Source organism: Mustela erminea, chromosome 13 (assembly GCF_009829155.1).
Source record: "Mustela erminea isolate mMusErm1 chromosome 13, mMusErm1.Pri, whole genome shotgun sequence".
Classification (NCBI taxonomy): Eukaryota; Metazoa; Chordata; class Mammalia; order Carnivora; family Mustelidae; genus Mustela; species Mustela erminea.
Window position 1 is genome coordinate 18382985 of NC_045626.1, and position 17283 is coordinate 18400267.

Genomic DNA, 17283 nt, shown 5'->3' on the forward strand with positions numbered 1-17283 from the left:
GAAAATTATCTAACTCCCTAAAATATTGTGTACAATATATTCATATTTTGCCACTAATAGATCAAAGAAAAATGTTAGCTTTCAAATTATAAATAGACAGGGGCTAAGACTAGATGCCTCTAGAAGCAGAAGAATACTAGAAATGCTCAATTTTCATCCATGTTTGTAACAAAATCATGCTTAAAATTAAATTGAGATTGGTTATTAAATAAAATTAACAGATCAAGCTTCACAGTCAAGTATCAGGAGTCCTAGATGCTACCACTCACTATGCCACTAATCATGCAGTCTTTGATCATACCAATTCTAAAGCTTCTCCCTAAGATTTATTTATAAAATTAATTTTGAATCCTTTTGAAGTCAAGAAAATCAAAGAGCAAGGATCTCAATGTCTACCTCTAAATCATCCCAGGTGGTTGCTTTAATTTCATGTATTTCTCTATTTCAATGAATCTCCTCTATTTCTCATTCTGTATAGAAATATAACTGTACTTCAGTCAACAACAATAAAAATAATCATAACCAAACGAACTTAACAATCAGAACTGTATTCAAATCCTGGCTCTTCTGTGGAATCTTGAAAAAGTTACCCCTCTGGGTCTCAGCTTCCCCATGTGTAAAAGATGGACAATAATACCCTCTTTTTCTTTTTTTTTTTTAAAGATTTTATTTATTTATTTCACAGAGAGAGACACAGTGAAAAAGGTAACACAAGCAGAGGGAGTGGGAGAGGGAGAAGCAGGCTTCCCGCAGAACAGAGAGCCCGATGCGGGGCTTGACCTTTACTAACGACTGAGTCACCTAGGTGCCCCAATTATACCCTCTTTCAAGAAAGCTGTCCTACACTGGGGAGGGTTATGTGCCTATGGTGGATGCTATGAAGTGTGTAAACCCGGCAATTCATAGACCTGTACCCCTGGGGCTAATAATACGTATATGTTAATAAATAAATAAGAAAGAAAGAAAGCTGTCCTAATGATTGAGAGAAACAGTACATGTAATGCAACTAGTGAAATACCTAGCACATGGAAAATGGTCAGTAAATAATTTTTTAAAAAGACTGGTTTTGCTACATCTTCAGATTCTGCTTCCACAGCCACTGGTTTCTTCCAGCACTGCCATTTCATATTTTATAAAGTTGGATTTTTAATAAGGTTATGATCTTTCAACGACTTTCTGCTATAACATAAAAGAACTACTGTATATGCTTTTCAGACACAATTCTATTATCTGCAAATATGGCAATTCACTTCTGCATGACTTTATTACAAGTAATGCTACAAACTCCTACGTGATACTTAAACAGCTTTCAAACTAAAATCAGTCTCCTAATAACAATAATTAGTATACATTTGAAAGCAGCACTTCCCAAGTTTTCATTTTTTGCCTATAGCATGGCATTACAGCAATAGATAAAATGGACACAATTCAACTATCCAATGGGGCTTATACACATACAAGCAAACAATGACGACAGAGTGTGATATAGGAGAAATCTCTTTGTGAAGACACAAAAGACAGATATCCTAACCTACACTCTAATGGCTCCAGGAAGGACTCTTGGAAGAAATAATGGTGAGAATGAGTAGGAATTAACCCAGGAAGAAGCTTAGGGAATCACATGTTCTAAATCCCATAGGTAAGAGAGCTCAATTCTTTCTCGACAGAGAAAATAGTAGAGTTGGCATTCAGAGCACAAAGGCCAAATGATGAGACAAGAAACAACAGGTCGATTTGCACCAAATCATAAAAGATTTGATCAGCCATCTGAAGGAGTGTGGAGTGCAACCTGACAGCAATAGCAAACAGGTCAAGTGTTTGGAATCTGAATTTGCTTTTCAGAAAGATCACTCTAGCTGCAATACCATGGATAGAGATAAAATTCTGGGTTTGAAGACCAGTGGGGCTACTGCACTACTGCTGGTAAGAAATGATGATACTGAAATTTATCCCAATCTCCATTACTTATTTCTGCATTTTTGTGTTTAATGAACAAACGACTACTACTCTCCCCTGCTACTCTTTATGCTCATGTTTCCTAAGATCAAGAACCACATCTGTGTATTCACCACATAATGCTTGGCATAATGTCTGCATAAAGAAGGTCTTTAATAGGGGCGCCTGGGTGGCTCAGTGGGTTAAGCCGCTGCCTTCGGCTCAGGTCATGATCTCAGGGTCCTGGGATCGAGTCCCATATCGGGCTCTCTGCTCAGCAGGGAGCCTGCTTCCCTCTCTCTCTCTCTCTCTGCCTGCCTCTCCATCTGCTTGTGATATCTCTCTGTCAAATAAATAAATAAAATCTTTAAAAAAAAAAAAAGGTCTTTAATAAATGTATGATGCAAGGTAGTAGTGGTGAGACCAGCAATAATAAGATGAAGAGGAGAGCTGTTTAGAGATACAATAGATAGGATCTGGTGTTCAGAGCACCAAGTTGATAAAGATGCAACATAGATTTTGATATAGGTTCTACAAAAGGGCACTATGAGGACAAGAGAAAAGAAAAAGCATTTTGAAATACTAAAAGTCCTCTACATAAAGGACTATTATTATGATACAGATGCCCAGTAAAGTCATCAAGACATCGGATTCTAATACATGCGACAAATTATTCTACACCTAACCAGAATTTACTAACTATAGGTTTTGAGAAGGGAGAAGATATTACAGGGTTTCACATTAGTCTTGAGCAGGATCAGACTAAAGAGACTTAGTGACCTATAAGTAGTTCTCTAAATAGAGAAGCGACTTGCTAAAACTCAGCAACATAGTATAAATTTCAGATTAACATGGAGGAAAACACTACAGACAGGGAAACAAATACGATGCTACTACAACTAGCCTGAGTGCACAGAGATAAGAAACTTAGCTAAAATTACAAGTTTTGAAAGGAAAAGAAAATATAAGACAATAAAGAAAAATAGTAAATCATGGGGTTTGATGCGATATGTAAGGCCAGAGGCGGTAGACAAAGACATGTGACTGTTACTTTCTAACAGTCAATGGAGATGGAAAGAGGGAGGAAGCATGAGGGGAGGAAGGGAAGTGATTACATAAATGAGGCAAAAGTGGAAGAGACGCATCATCGCGTATCTGAGAAATTACAATTCAGAAAATATCTGCATTAAACGGGAGCAGAGAACTCAACAGAAAGTGTTCTACAAGAGCAGCAAAAATGCAATCACCCTTTGCCTGCCTCAGTAAATCAAGTCACTGTAAGTTGATGAACATGGGTCTACCTCCCATGGCTTTGTTTGTTTTTGACATTTAAGCTTTTTTAAAAGAAAGGCTTTTATAGATGACAAAAAAAAAACAAAAAATAAGCTGGCTTCCTAATTTAAAAATGGAAAGATTATAGCCCATATACCATCTAACAATTTTTATTTTGGTGGGTATTTAGGTCCATCGGCAATTCTCTCAAAATCATATGGCAAACAGATCTCAGAGCTCAGAGGCATATACAGATCTCCGGATTCCTAATACAATAAATACTCTCCACTGTTTTTTTTTTTTAAAGTAGGTTCCATGCCCAACGTGAGGCTTGAGCTCAACCCTGAGATCAAGAGTTGCATGCTCTATCTTCTTAGCCAGCCAGGAGTCCCTACTCTTCACTACTCTGTATTATCTTCATTTACTGCAAACTTCCATATGCCAGAAAATGTCATTGTCCAGTCAACCTGGTTAATCAATGTGTTTTTCTAAATCACATTACTCAAAGGTAAGTAGAACTCTAGTATTCATAGATAAAATAATGTGTCTCAGCTCAGCAGCATATGGGGGAGAGAGGGAGAAATGGGGCGGAGGAGATGTTGAAAGGGATAAAGGTGAAACAGGACTACGAGTGTGAGGGATGGTCTGCATCCAGACCTCCTTTGGCAGTTAAGGACTTAAAACCCAGCTGCTGAGAGCCCTGGGTTGTCTGCCCATACTAAGGACTGCCTTAGCCAAAGGAAGATCCTTTGCCCAAGCTCTCATCCCTTCCCATAGGATAGCCCATATCCAGCGACTAATCAGCTCAAGGACATAAAAACCAGGCCCCCTCAAATCAAGATAGCCCTAAAGGGTCATTTTATCTTCAGAATTCCTCTCACCCCCCAGCTCAACTGAGATTCCACTGAGACTCATCACAACTCAACTTCTCTCTTTGGCAGAACCTGCTTCCTGTGCTTCCCCACCCCCTGCACAAACCCCTCCTCCGTGTTTTGGTGGGCATTTTGGTTGGCCTTTTTTTTTGAGAGAGAGAGAGAGCGCACGCACAAGTGTGAGCTGGGGGCAGGGTTCAGTTAGGGGAGGCGGAAATCTCAAGCAGACTCCCCACTGAGCACTTAGCCTGAGACCATGACCTGAATCGAAATCAAGAGTTGGAAGCTTAACCAACTCAGCCACGCAGGCACCCCTCCCAGGGTACTGATATCAAGAGCCCTCCCTAATAAAGGTTTATTAGTGCCAATCTCCACCTCCAAGTCTGCTCACCAGAGAACCCAGGCTGCAAAAATAAGTGCCAAAGCTCTTTTTAGCACAAGAGGGTTCATCACATTATTCTATTTGTATGAATCTAAAATTTTCTCTAATTTTTAAAGGGTATATTGAAAAAAACTTTAATGTCCATCAATCAGGGATTAAATAAATTATGACAGAACCTTACCATGGAACACTGCAATGTGAGATATGAAATAATCTCCAAAATATATAGTGGGAGAAAAAGTACAGTGCAGTGTGTAAAATATACTCCCATGGTGGGCTCCAAAAAAATGATAGATGTGAATCTGTATACATCCAGACGTGCATCTAAACTAATACTAATATTGTAGATAAATCATCAGTTTTATGGTTTTCCTCCCACCTTTGGATACTTCACTGTACTCCAAAATGTAGTTTAATAAATAAACAGATACAATGATTTTATTTGATTCACCAGGTTTTGTTTTAAAGATGCATATGTGCACACATGTTTCCAAAAAACGTTTAACAAGAATTTATCTGCAGCCTCTAATCTTTCAAATGCTAGTCCTCTGCTGTGAGTGCTCTGTCCCAAACCCCACTATTTCTGCAAACATGTTTTCACTACATATTCTATATACAGGTACTTAACACTTAGCCTTGTGTGTAGTTATTTGTTTAGAAATTTGATGTTCCATTACAGTCTGTGTTCCTCAAGGGTAAAACCAGATCACCTATGTAAACCCACCACCTTTGTTATTTAATCATAATCAAGTAAACTGCATTCCGCAGGATTTGCAGGGGCTCACCAGCACATAGAATAGTAACTGACTTCCACAAGTGGTCAGTATGTATCTCCTGAATGAGTAAACAGAGAATAACAATAACTAGCATTTTACTTAGCTCTCACTGTGTGCCAAGCAAGAGAAGATCTTTTTTTTTTTTTTTTTTTTTGCTAAATCTGACTCCTTCTGGACTCTTTCAAGAATCTTACTCCCTTAATTACCCTCCTGTCAACCATTTTAATTTCTACTAAATTAGCCTTCATCCTTCAAACGTGTTCACATGTCATTTTTGTCCGAAACACCCTCCTTTTTCCCTGGCCTCTGGTTGTAAATCCAGTTCTCTCTGACATTCTAATCACAATCAACACTTTGAAACCTGTGATCTTTGACTCCCTGTTTCCATCCTTGCTGCAAAAGTCCTCATGTAATTGAGTTTCGATCCTCAAACAAGATCCAAGGATCTCAAGATCTCCCACTACACGAAGAGATCACTGATTTCTCTAATAGGACACTCCAGGGACACTCTCTCTCCAGTACTGAGAGAGAAGCAAGGCCTTGGAGAGACCTGAGAAAAGAGAATGCTTTGACATTAGTAAGGCTGCTAGTCTGACATGACTGAACAATTGCCAATCCCCAACCCTCTCCCTTTGGTTTCTGTTTCAGTTTTCTTGCAATTATCCTCTTCCTATTTTTTCAGCTTTCTTCTGCCTAGATATATGAAGGCCCAGAAAGCCACAGAAGAGGGACACCTGGGTGGCTCAGTCATTATCAACACCATAATAATTCTTTAATAGCACCTAACTGTCCAGTCCACAAATTACTTCAACTGTCTAAAAATGTCTTTTGTAGCTTTTTTTAAACCGGTAAATATTCAAGTTATATGCATTGAATTTGGCTGTTATGTCTCTTTAGTCTTTAGTTCTAGAACACTCCCAATTTCCTTACTTTACATTAACTCTAAAAAACAAAACAAAATCAATTGCTTACAAAATGTTACACATTTTAGATTTGTGTGATCTTTTTTTTATGTCATTTACCTTGTTTTTCTATTTCCTATTTTCCTGTAAACCGGAATTTAGATCTAAAGTCATCATTAGGCTCAAGTAAAACATCTCTGGCAAGAATACTTAGTAAGTGATGCTACACACTTCACACTATATCACCACAGGAGGCATATAACATCGCATTGTCCCACACCATTTGGTTAAGATGCTGACTACCAGATATTTCCACTGGACTGGTTTTTTTTTTTTTCCCCCTCCTTTAAAGCTATCAATAACCAGGGTGCCTGGGTGGCTCAGTGGGTTAAGCCTCTGCCTTCAGCTCACGTCATGATCTCAGGGTTCTGGGATTGAGCCCCACATCGGGCTCTCTGCTCGGCGGGGAGCCTGCCTCCCCCTCTCTCTCTGCCTGCTGCTCTGCCTACTTGTGATCTCTCTGTCAAATAAATAAATAAAATCTTAAAAAAAAGAAAGCCATCAATAAGCTATGGAGTGATACTCTGACAAGACCACCCTATTCTGCAATATCCCACGTGACACTGACATCTCACATGATTTCTAAAAGCTATAAAACAGAATAATACGTGAAAAATCTAGAATGAGATCAATGTTAATCTCTCGACATTACTTTTTAAACTCTCAAATGCAAAAGACGTATTTCTATCCCACGAACGCAGGCATTTTCATAAGGGGCTCAACAACATTTCAGTACATGCACTTCCGATCCCTCAGGCAGGGCCCATGAGATTTGTAAATAACAAACTCAAATTCTCTCTCAGGAGAACGGGCACACATGACCAAGAGTAGGCCTACACTACCCACCTTCCTCAGGGGAACATGAGTAACAGGGACTATACAGTAAATAGCTGAACTTAGCTTGCCACAGTTACAATGAAAGAAAGAAGAGTCTGTAAAGGTTTGCTCAGATTCTCATAGAATATCCCTACATCATTTGTCAGAAGAGCGTCTTCAAGTCAAATTCACAATACAAGGCGATGAAGGAAGTGATCATTAAGATTATGAATTTTCATTGTGCTGCATTTTTGTTACCAATTTATTGAAGACTTGAAAAAAACCGAACCAGGTCATAAAGACTGTTTACTGGAATGCAATGAGAGAGCCAGGTCATAACATGTGCTGAAGGACTACCAAGCTGCTTACTCAGAACAAAAGGTTTCCGGATTAAAGAGCTGTGAGGGACACTACCTTCTAAACACTAAGCTTGTCACTAGCTTGACAAGATCAGACTTTATTATTTGAGTGGCAAGAAAACAATTCCCAATGAACATGACACTTAAGGACTCCTTTTTTAAGAGAGTTCCAATATTCTGTTTCAAAAGGACATGTGTAACAAGCAGACGGCAACAGAAGACTACACTTATTTCTTACTGCCAAACATCCCTGAAGCACGAGAGTCAGGTTTTGAAGAACTGTAGAGCTATCTGTTCAAAAAATATATCACAATTTTTTAAATGATTCATAGATTTTGAGACATGAGTCATGTTCTAAATTTCTATAGCTGCAATCAGGATGTCTGAATTCAACTTATGCTCTATCACCTAACTGCCTCAGTTGCAAGAGTTACTGATTAAACTAAAAGCAAACTGCCCATCAAGCCCCTACATTATAGGTAAAACAGGCCCCATTTGGTAGAATCAACTTTGACCTACTCGCCTCTAATCTCATCTGCGTCTCCAATTATTCCTACATGTTTCCCTTCTCTCACTTCTTCATCAAAGTTATATTAAGCACCGAAGTTTCTCATTCCTCAGAAATTAAACTACCCAGGTAGAAACAAATAAGCTCTTCCAAACTGGAAGTGGAACTTTCCCAGTATTCTGGGGATCAGGACAGTATGCCAGGTAAGTCAGAGATTTGACAGTCATACTGACGAGGGACTAATCCAGCTCCTCTGTTGACTAGCTGCAAATGGTAAGGGAATATGGAACCTCTTTCCAAGTCAGAATGCCCTCATTTTTAACATTACCCTTCTTCTTAGAGACTCCAGAAAAGTGTTGTGCCTGTCACAAAACTGCTCCTTGACAAGTCACCAATGACCTCTCCAACACTAAATCTGATGTCAAGTCCTAATCCCGATCTCTCGTGACCCATCAGCAGCATTTGCATAGTTCATACTTCCTCTTCCTTGAAACACTTCTTCTCTCACCCTCCAAGTCTTCACACTTTCCTGATACATCTCTAGCTTTAGTCTCCATTTTTCCTCATTTTGACCTTTAAATGCTGGCATACCAAGAGCGTAGTCCTTGGACTCCTTTTCTAGCATCACTCCTTCCCTTTCTCCCTCCTTCAGGGATTTCACCAAGCCTCAAAAGCTTAAATACCAACTACATGTTGACAATTCCCAATTACAGCTTAGGGCTCTCTTCTGACTCCAAACCCACCTATCAGGCTTCCTACTCAGTATGTCCCTCCAGATAGCTAATAAGCTTCTCAAACTTGACCTGTTCAAAAGTGAGTCCCTGCTCTTCTTCCCCAAACTTGCTCCTCCCCAAACTTCACCATCTTAGTTAATAGCAACTCCATTTTTACAGCTTCATAGGCCAAAATCCTAGAATCATCTTTGATTCTTCTCACACATTCCACCTCCCAATCCATCAGAGAACTCTACTGGCAATACCTTCAAAGAGTACTATATCTAGCATCCAAAGACTCCTCTACACCTTTACTACCACCGCCCCATTTCAAACTGCCAGCAACTCCCATCATAGATAATACAATAGTCTCTTAACTGGTATCCCCATTTCCAACCCTTGTCCCCTTCACCATCTCAACACAGCATGCAAAATGACACTCTTGGGGAAAAAAAAAAAATCACATCATATCACAAAGCTATTCAGAATTCCTCCTGTGACTTCCTGTGTCACCCTGAGTAAAAGCCAAACTATTCAACCGCCAATCCCACACGAGTGAGGCTGTAGTTCTCTCCTTGCTTTCTCTCTGCTTCTTGGTTTTCTTCAATTCATCAGGCAGGGTCTTATCTCCGAAGTGTCCCCCAGGTCGTCAGGGTACACTCCCTCACTCTCTTCGGGTCTCTGCTAAAATGTCATCTTCTCAGGGAGGCCTTCCCTGATCAACATAAAGTGTAAAATCCACCATCCCCACGGTATTTTATTTTATTTCTCCAAAGCACTTAGAATCCTTTAACATTCCAAAAATTTTGCTTATTTGTCATCTGGCTTCCCCACTATAACATAAACTCCATGATTTGTTTATTGTTCTATATACTGTATTTCCAGTGCCTAGAACTTCTGCCACTTAGCAGGCACCCAAATATTTGTTGAATAAATGATCCAAGTACTGAATAAAGTGTGTTTGTTTTGGTTTTTTAAAAAGTTACAAATTAAAATCCATCTTGATCTTACATACTTTGGATTGCAAAGAAGAGTTGCTTATCAATTACTTTTTCTATAACAATGTCAGCAATTAATATAAGTCTCCCTAATCAAATCCTTAACACACTAATTGTTTTTTTGCCAGCTGCAAGTTGCTCCTATATTGTAGCCTTTTTCATTCTATCTGTGACACATACGAAGCCAGACATACCATAGGACCTATGTAGCTAATTAGCTGACATGGTTTACTTTAATCCCTATTACACTCACAAAGGCCTGCTAATGAGTCACAAAACTGTTTCTTAAACTAAGTAAAGTGATATTTTATTAGTGTGAACTTTTCACTCCCCCAATGGTGGTTTTTATTGTTTGTATTTGTAACGTTTAGAGAGAAGAAGAGCCCTTAAGGAAGACAGCCAAATAAATAACTTGAATGTAAGAACAGAAGGTAACTGGCACACTCTTACCAATCTGTTATCACTGACATATATTAACTACCAACATTCAGAGAGAAATATGTACGGACAAAACACCAGTAAAATACCTTGAGTGAGTTTGAAAGGTCATAAGTTACAGTTGCCAAACTGAATGGAAGACAGTGGTTTAAAAAGCCATGTATTTCCTGTAATTTTCAATTCTAACCTAGAAAATAACCCTTGGCACTTCAGAAATTTTCTCTGCCCTCAACTACTCACCACTGCCCTAACATTTTACTGTTCCATCATTTTCTGATTCCCACTAACTCAAGCAACTATGAGCGACGGGGGGGGGCGGCGGGGCTAAATGTTCATTAAACATCACCAACACGTTTTGGAAAAGATGCCTAATTTTATTTAAACCATTTAATATTTCATGAATATAGTATATATGTTAATAGAAAAAAATAAAAATTCCACTTGGACAAGGACCTTCCAAGTGATGCAGTCATGATACCGGGCTTCTCCTTCCAACAAAAATTTCTACCAGCAAAGTTGTTTTAAGTAATCAGATGAACCACATGAATAGAGTTCATATTCGAAGCTGACATCATAGTTATAGTATCTATAAGTAGGAACATAAGGTATCCTTTTATTGATGACAGGATTCCACTGGGCCACAGAAAAACTCTCAGTTGGTTCTGCCTATGATCAATGGCATGCATATAGCTAAGACTATGAACTCTGTATAAAGGGCAACAATGAAAGGGACAAAATGGGAACAGAACCTACAAACCTCACTAACCAATTATTTTAATCAACTGTCCCATAAAACAGACAAGTGTCACAGAGAAATGTAACAGATAAACCAGGAATAAAGGCACTACCTAGTTCCAGGACTAACAAACACTAAAATTATTCCCAGATTTATATTACGCATTTTGATCTCTCTCTAGTAGAACACAACAAAGATATAATCTATGTATGGAAATCAGTAGCATTGTCTTCTACCTACAATAATCTACTTTAAAGTAGTATCTAGGCACAGTATTTTTTTTGAAGATTTTATTTATTTATTTGACAGATCACAGGTAGGCAGAGAGGCAGGCAGAGGGAGAGGGAGAAGCAGGCTCCCTGCTGAGCTGAGAGCCCCATGCGGGGATAGATCCCAGGACCCTGGGATCATGACCTGAGCAGAAGGCAAAGGCTTTAACCCACTGAGCCACCCAGGTGCCCCTAGGCACAGTATTTTTTTTTAAACAACAACAACAACAAAATTCTGCTCAGTCATAAATGGGAGAACATTCAATGTTCTTGAATCAGATGATTTAGTATTACAGAGATGTCAATTCTCCCCAAAATAAATCTATATATTCAATGTATCCTCGATCAAAATTCTATTTGTGTTGTTTTAGAAATTCTAGCTCCAAATATTTATAGAAAAGAGCAAGAATCCGCAAATAACTAAACCAACTGTGAAAATGGGCAGAGGGGCACCTAGGTGGCTCAGATGGTTAGGTGTCTGCCTTCAGCTCAGGTTATGATCCCAGGGTCCTGGGATGGAGCCCCGCATAGGACTCCCCACTCAGCGGGAGTCCGCTTCTCCCTCTCTCTCCCCATCATTCCCAGTGCTTGTGCTCTCTCACTCTGCCAAATAAACAAACAAGATCTTTAAAAAAGAGAAAAAGAGAAAATGAGCAAAGAATGGAGAACTTGCCCTACCAGACACTTAACATCACTAGCCATTTGGAGGGACAAATTAAGACCACAATGAGATGTATCACTACACATCTAAACAGCTAAAATAAAAATACAATGATAATACCAAATGCTAGCAAGGATATAAAGAAACTCAATCTCTAGTACATTGCTGGTGGAAACATAAAATGGTGCAGCAACTCCGCAAAACATTTTGGCAGTTTCTTCACAAACTAAACATACACTTATCATACCATCCAGGAATCACCTTCCAAGGCATTTATCCCAGAAAACATGAAACTTTGTATACACACACACACACACACTCTGTACAAGAATGTTCGCTGCACCTTTATTTGTAATGGCCAAAACTAGAAACAGCCCCAATGTCCCTGTGAATGGTTACACAAACTGCAGTACACATATACTGTGGAATACTACTCAAATTATGCAACAATTTGGAGGAATCTAAAAAATTGTCTCACACAACAATTTGGGTGAATCTCAATCTCAAAAAATCATATGTTGTTTAATTCCATTTATACAGCACTCCTATATAGATACAATTATAGAGATGGAAAGCTTGATTGCTGAGCAGAGGTTGGGATTGAATGGAGATGGATGTGACTAAAAAGGTGTAGCGGGAAGGAGATCTTGGTGGTAATGGAACAGTTCTCTATTTTGACTGCAGTGATGGTTACAGGTATCTACACAGGTGATAAAATGGCCTTGAGCCATTGTCAAGCATTGCACCAGTGTCAATTTCTGGGTTTAGCTATTGTACTATATAAAGTTGGATAAAAATGTAACCATGGGGGAAATTGGGTAATGTTATATAAAATGTAACCATTGGGGGAACCAGACCTCTTTGTACTATTTTTGCAACTTCCTGTGATCTATAATTATTTCAAACACAGACTAAAACAAAATGGGAAGAATTATTCACGTAGGGGAAAAATATTAATACAAAGCCATTATGTGAAAACCACATGGTGTCACAGCAAGAGCAAACAGATAAATCAAAGGAACACAATACAGTGTTCAGAGTATGTATGAGAACTTGATATACAATGAGTGTAGCATTTTATCCAAGGGGAAAGGAGAGAATGCCACTAGGAAAACTGGCACACTATGCAGGAAATAAACTGAACCTCTTACTTGTGACATAAAAAGACTCAGGATGCACTAAAGTCCTATATATTTCAAGGAAAACTATGAAGTTAGTAGAACATAAAATAAGAGTAACTTTATGACTTGATTTGGGGAAAGACTTCTTAAAACCCCCAAAGCACAAACTATAAGACAATTTTTTAAAAATGTGACTACACCAAAATTGAAGATTTCTGTTCAATGAAGCACATCATGAAAAATGTTACAAATGATAGAATAGGAAAATGGATACTTAAGATATTCAACAGACTAGTCTCTAAGAAAATACAAGAGCTTCTGCAGATCAACAAGAAAAGGAATGAAACCTCAAAAATGAGAAAGGGATGAACAATTTTACAAGAGGGAAAGCCAAAAAATAAAATGCACATGAAGAAATGCTCAAACTCCTTAGTAACAGTGAAATAGAATTTAAAATGAGATTTTACTTTGTATCAATTAGCCTGGAAAAACTAGGACAGGATAACACTAAGCAACAGTGGAGCTACAAGGACACAGAAATCCCAAAGAACTGCCTGCAAGAGTACAAACCATTACAGTTTGTTCTGAAGCACAATCTAGCAGTCCTTTGATAAAATATATGAAATGCCCTAAGATCCAGAAATCACATTCCTGGATGTAAATCTCACATCCAGAAGTCTTGAACATACGTTTATTATGGAATTTTCTATGGCAGTAGGAAAATAAAGGTAAAACGGGTATCGAGAAATTGGAGAGTAGATGGAGACCTGTAATGCAGATAATCTCTGAAATACTATCAGCAGTCAGATGCAATGGACAGTGACACAAATAGATCTTTAAAACATGGTAGGAAGAGAAAAAATTTCCAATATACAATATTATTATATAACATACATGATATGTAATATATAACATAAAAATATACCGTATCTCTAAAAATAAAAAAATGTGGGCATCCAAAACAATATGCATTTAATAACACATACAAACATAAAGTTACACATCATGCATATTAAAACGATGTCTCATGGGTTGATCAGCAAGGGAATGGTGTGGGAATTGGAAATAAAACACAGCTAATGAAAAAAGAAAAAAAACAGAGACACGCCTTTAACAGTCAATGATGATCACTGAATTGAGAAAAAGTAATTCAATCCTCTTCACCTGAGGCCTAAAACAAACTTTAAAGACTCAGACCTAACAGAGAGCACACTACTGAAGCTAATTGTTTTCCTACTCTTCTCAAGACAAAGGCACAAAAACTAGCTCACTGAAGTGTTCAATGCTAAGCCTGTTACATAGATAAATCACTCACTTTGCTTCAATGATTCTTGCCATCTTATCCATAAAGTCCTAAGCAATAAGCATCTAAAAGAGTCATAGCCTGCCTTTTTTGGCTTATGGCAAATGTTACCATGAAAGCAAGCTGTTCCTCTCACTGAATCCTAAAATCCGCAGCATCAACATGGCCAATGCTGTCTAAGATGCAACCGTACCTGCCATAATTTCAAGCTATAAGAACCAGCAAATTCTGCCTAAGATCTGAGAAACTGACAAAGCAAGTGAATCAAAACATTAAATGCAATCTTGAACCAAGGGCAGGGTAATGCTGACTCCAAACATAGGGCTTCAGAATGCTGGGACGCAAAAGTCAGTGGGAGGAGCAGGTATCCTTAGACCAAATCCTAGGGCAAAGGGATGGAGGGCAGGTAGGTGGCACCTCAGACATGAAACTGTAACAGACGTTAGCACCTTAGGCAAGGGCAAACTGGAAAGGAGTACCAATAGGTAAGGAAAGACCATGCGCACCCAAAAGCAAACACATTTCCCGAAGGCACTGTCAATAACCACCCACTCATCATCACAAACCACCTCACTCTTTGGATTGCCACTGAGGTCAGGGAGGTCCCATCTCAAAATCAAAGTCAGTGTCACCTGAAAAAAATGTCATTCACCAGGCCAAGGGACCCCAAAGACCCGTGGCTGAACCCCGCTCCGGGGAAAGGCGTCAAGCTGTGGGCCTGAACCTGCAGGCTCGGCAAAGAACAGAACTGCCATCAGCAGCGCTGGAACAGCTGGCGCCGCCCCCGGCCAGAAAGGTCTGTGACCCTTGACCCCCGGCCCCTGACCTCCACTGCGGGCACGTCCCACGCTGGGGTTCCCCCTGGGATAGCTTGAAAGCCCCCTCACCTGTCACAGTTTCATCTCATGCCGCAATGTTGTCCGTCCCACCACCCGCGGGCGCCCGATCAAAGGTGGACTAGGCGAGGGCGTTACGTGAGGAAGATGTGGGGTGCTCAAATCCGGGTAGACAAACCACAACCCGAGCCCAGCAGGCGTCTCCCCCGCGGAGGTTGCACGGTGCCACTGCTGCCGCTGCCGCCGCCGCCGCTGCAGTAAATCAGCTGACACCCGACTGCCGTGACTTTCGCTGCAACTGTCGCAAAAATGAGGGGGCGGGAAATGATCATTATTTCCATACTTGCCTGGAGAAGGCTGGAGCCAGAGAAGCTGGCCCGTTACCAAGGAGACCAACGGTGTCGACTGTGGGCAAAGAGTGCACGGTCGCCATTTTTACTATGGGAAGTGTCGTCTAGGCTCTCGTCTCGCCTCCAGTGCCCAGCCTGGGAGGACCAAGATGGAGGGAAGAATGAAATGGCAAGTCTAGGTGTTTCCAGGATGTTGCAAGTTTACTCTTCTGCCCTGCGACTCCGTCCAGACACTTGGAAAGTGTTAGCTCAGAAATTTGGTTACTTTTTCCCTCTGACCTCGAACTTAGATGTCGCCCACGACAGAGAGAGCCAGAGGAAGAACTCGGCTTCTGAGCTAGAAGTCTGACCTTGTGCAACATTCTTGTAGAGGAGTGGAAATGAGTGTATCCTCGCTGCGTGGGCGGTAGAGCCTAGTGGAGCGTGAGATTGCATTTGGAAAGGCTCCGATTGCGATTCCGGGGCCTCCACTGCGCAATGTTACTGTCATCGGGGGCGTGATGCTTCTTCCCTTCATTCTCCTCAAGCCCCATATAAAATATAGGCATCATAACCTCATGGCTATCTAGGAGGCTAAACGAGCTCAATAAATATTACTTATTATGCTTGCCATCTGCCTTCCAAATATTTGTTCAATGAACAATAGCCAAGGGAAAAATGATGCTATGCTGGTAGCCAATGGTCAGTTCTGTTAAAAAGATAGAAAAAAAATAAGCCTTTCATATCTTTGTCCTTCATAGTCTCACTAACACATTTATGGGACAAGAATTCTATCGCAGTTCTCAAAAGTAAGCTGTGTAAACGAATCACCTGGAGAGGCTGTGAAAATAAAAGTTTTTGATTCAGAAGGTCTAAAGTGGGTTTCTGAAATCCTCCCCTTCTAAGGAGCTCCCAGGTAATGCTATTTGCTGCTGGTCCTTGGACTGAGTCCTGGGTGGCAAAATCCTATTGGATGAGTCTGAAGCAGGAGATTGACTAGGAGATTGACTAGGCCATTAGAACAGAGCAGAAACAACTCCTTGAGACAGGGTCATTTTCTTACTAATATGTCAGAAGAGACCTAAGAGTTGGTTTAGTCAAAAGGCTTTCTGTCAATGTATTATTCCTGCAAATAACAAACTTCTTCCTCCCCTTCTTTCCAGCTTAGACAGCCCTCCTCCTAGCAGCATACTGCAGACCCATCAGTTCTGGGGGGCACACCTCCTTCTCCCTAACTAGGCCATTTAGTGTCCTTTATGCCCCGGGTGTCATTTCCTATTTATTTGTAGAGACCAGCTCTGCTGCCATCATGATAAAAACTCGATCATAGTGTTGACCAAGGAAATCAGTAGAACACTTGAAAATCAGCAATTCTGAAATTATCTTGTACTACAAATTGGGATTCTGCGACTTTCTTCAACTTTTGACTAACTGCCCTGCAATCACATGGGGGCTAAGGAAGAGCAGGGAAATTATGTCAAATAGAAGAAATTAATTCCTTGGACAGTTGGGTTCAATATACTCATTCACTCTGTTGTGATGATGAATGCATTTAAACTGTTAAGTTCATAAACCCCTTTACAATTTATAAGAACTTTTTGGAAATATGGGAAGCACAGAGTGGTTACCAGGGGATAATTGTAGGCTTCATTAAAGCTTGTTTGGTTTGTAGAGGAAATCTATAAAATATCCCTCCTAGATAAAGTTGACTTTTACTCAACAAATACTAATTGAATTTACATATTTCAAATACTTTCCTAGGAATACAAAGGTTAATAGGAAGTTTAATGAGAAGCCTTCAGACTACTAACACTCTGTCCCCTCTCTGCCAAGTTTACAAAACGTATTTCCAAAGTCTATATATAAATGCATGCAATGTCCTGAGCCACAGGACTAAAATAAAGATTCAAATATTAATGAATAACACGCTTTTGTTTCACAAAAAGTCACACATTTTTATATGCCCATATATAATTTTACATGCATAACCTTCCTTA

The 17283-nt window shown here is 39.8% G+C and overlaps 1 protein-coding gene across 4 annotated transcripts in view; it reads right to left on the bottom strand.

Moving 5' to 3' along the window:
* The window catches only part of WDR7 (WD repeat domain 7), a 363555-nt gene extending 348306 nt beyond the window's left edge, over positions 1 to 15249 (bottom strand). For 2 of the 4 annotated variants that reach the window (XM_032310820.1, XM_032310819.1), the window contains exon 1: positions 15009 to 15249. The gene's annotated coding sequence lies outside the window, so the exon portion shown is untranslated. The remainder of the gene's footprint in view (positions 1 to 15008) is intronic. The other 2 variants (XM_032310817.1, XM_032310818.1) reach the window with 2 other exon arrangements.
* Between the last annotated feature and the right edge of the window lie 2034 nt (positions 15250 to 17283).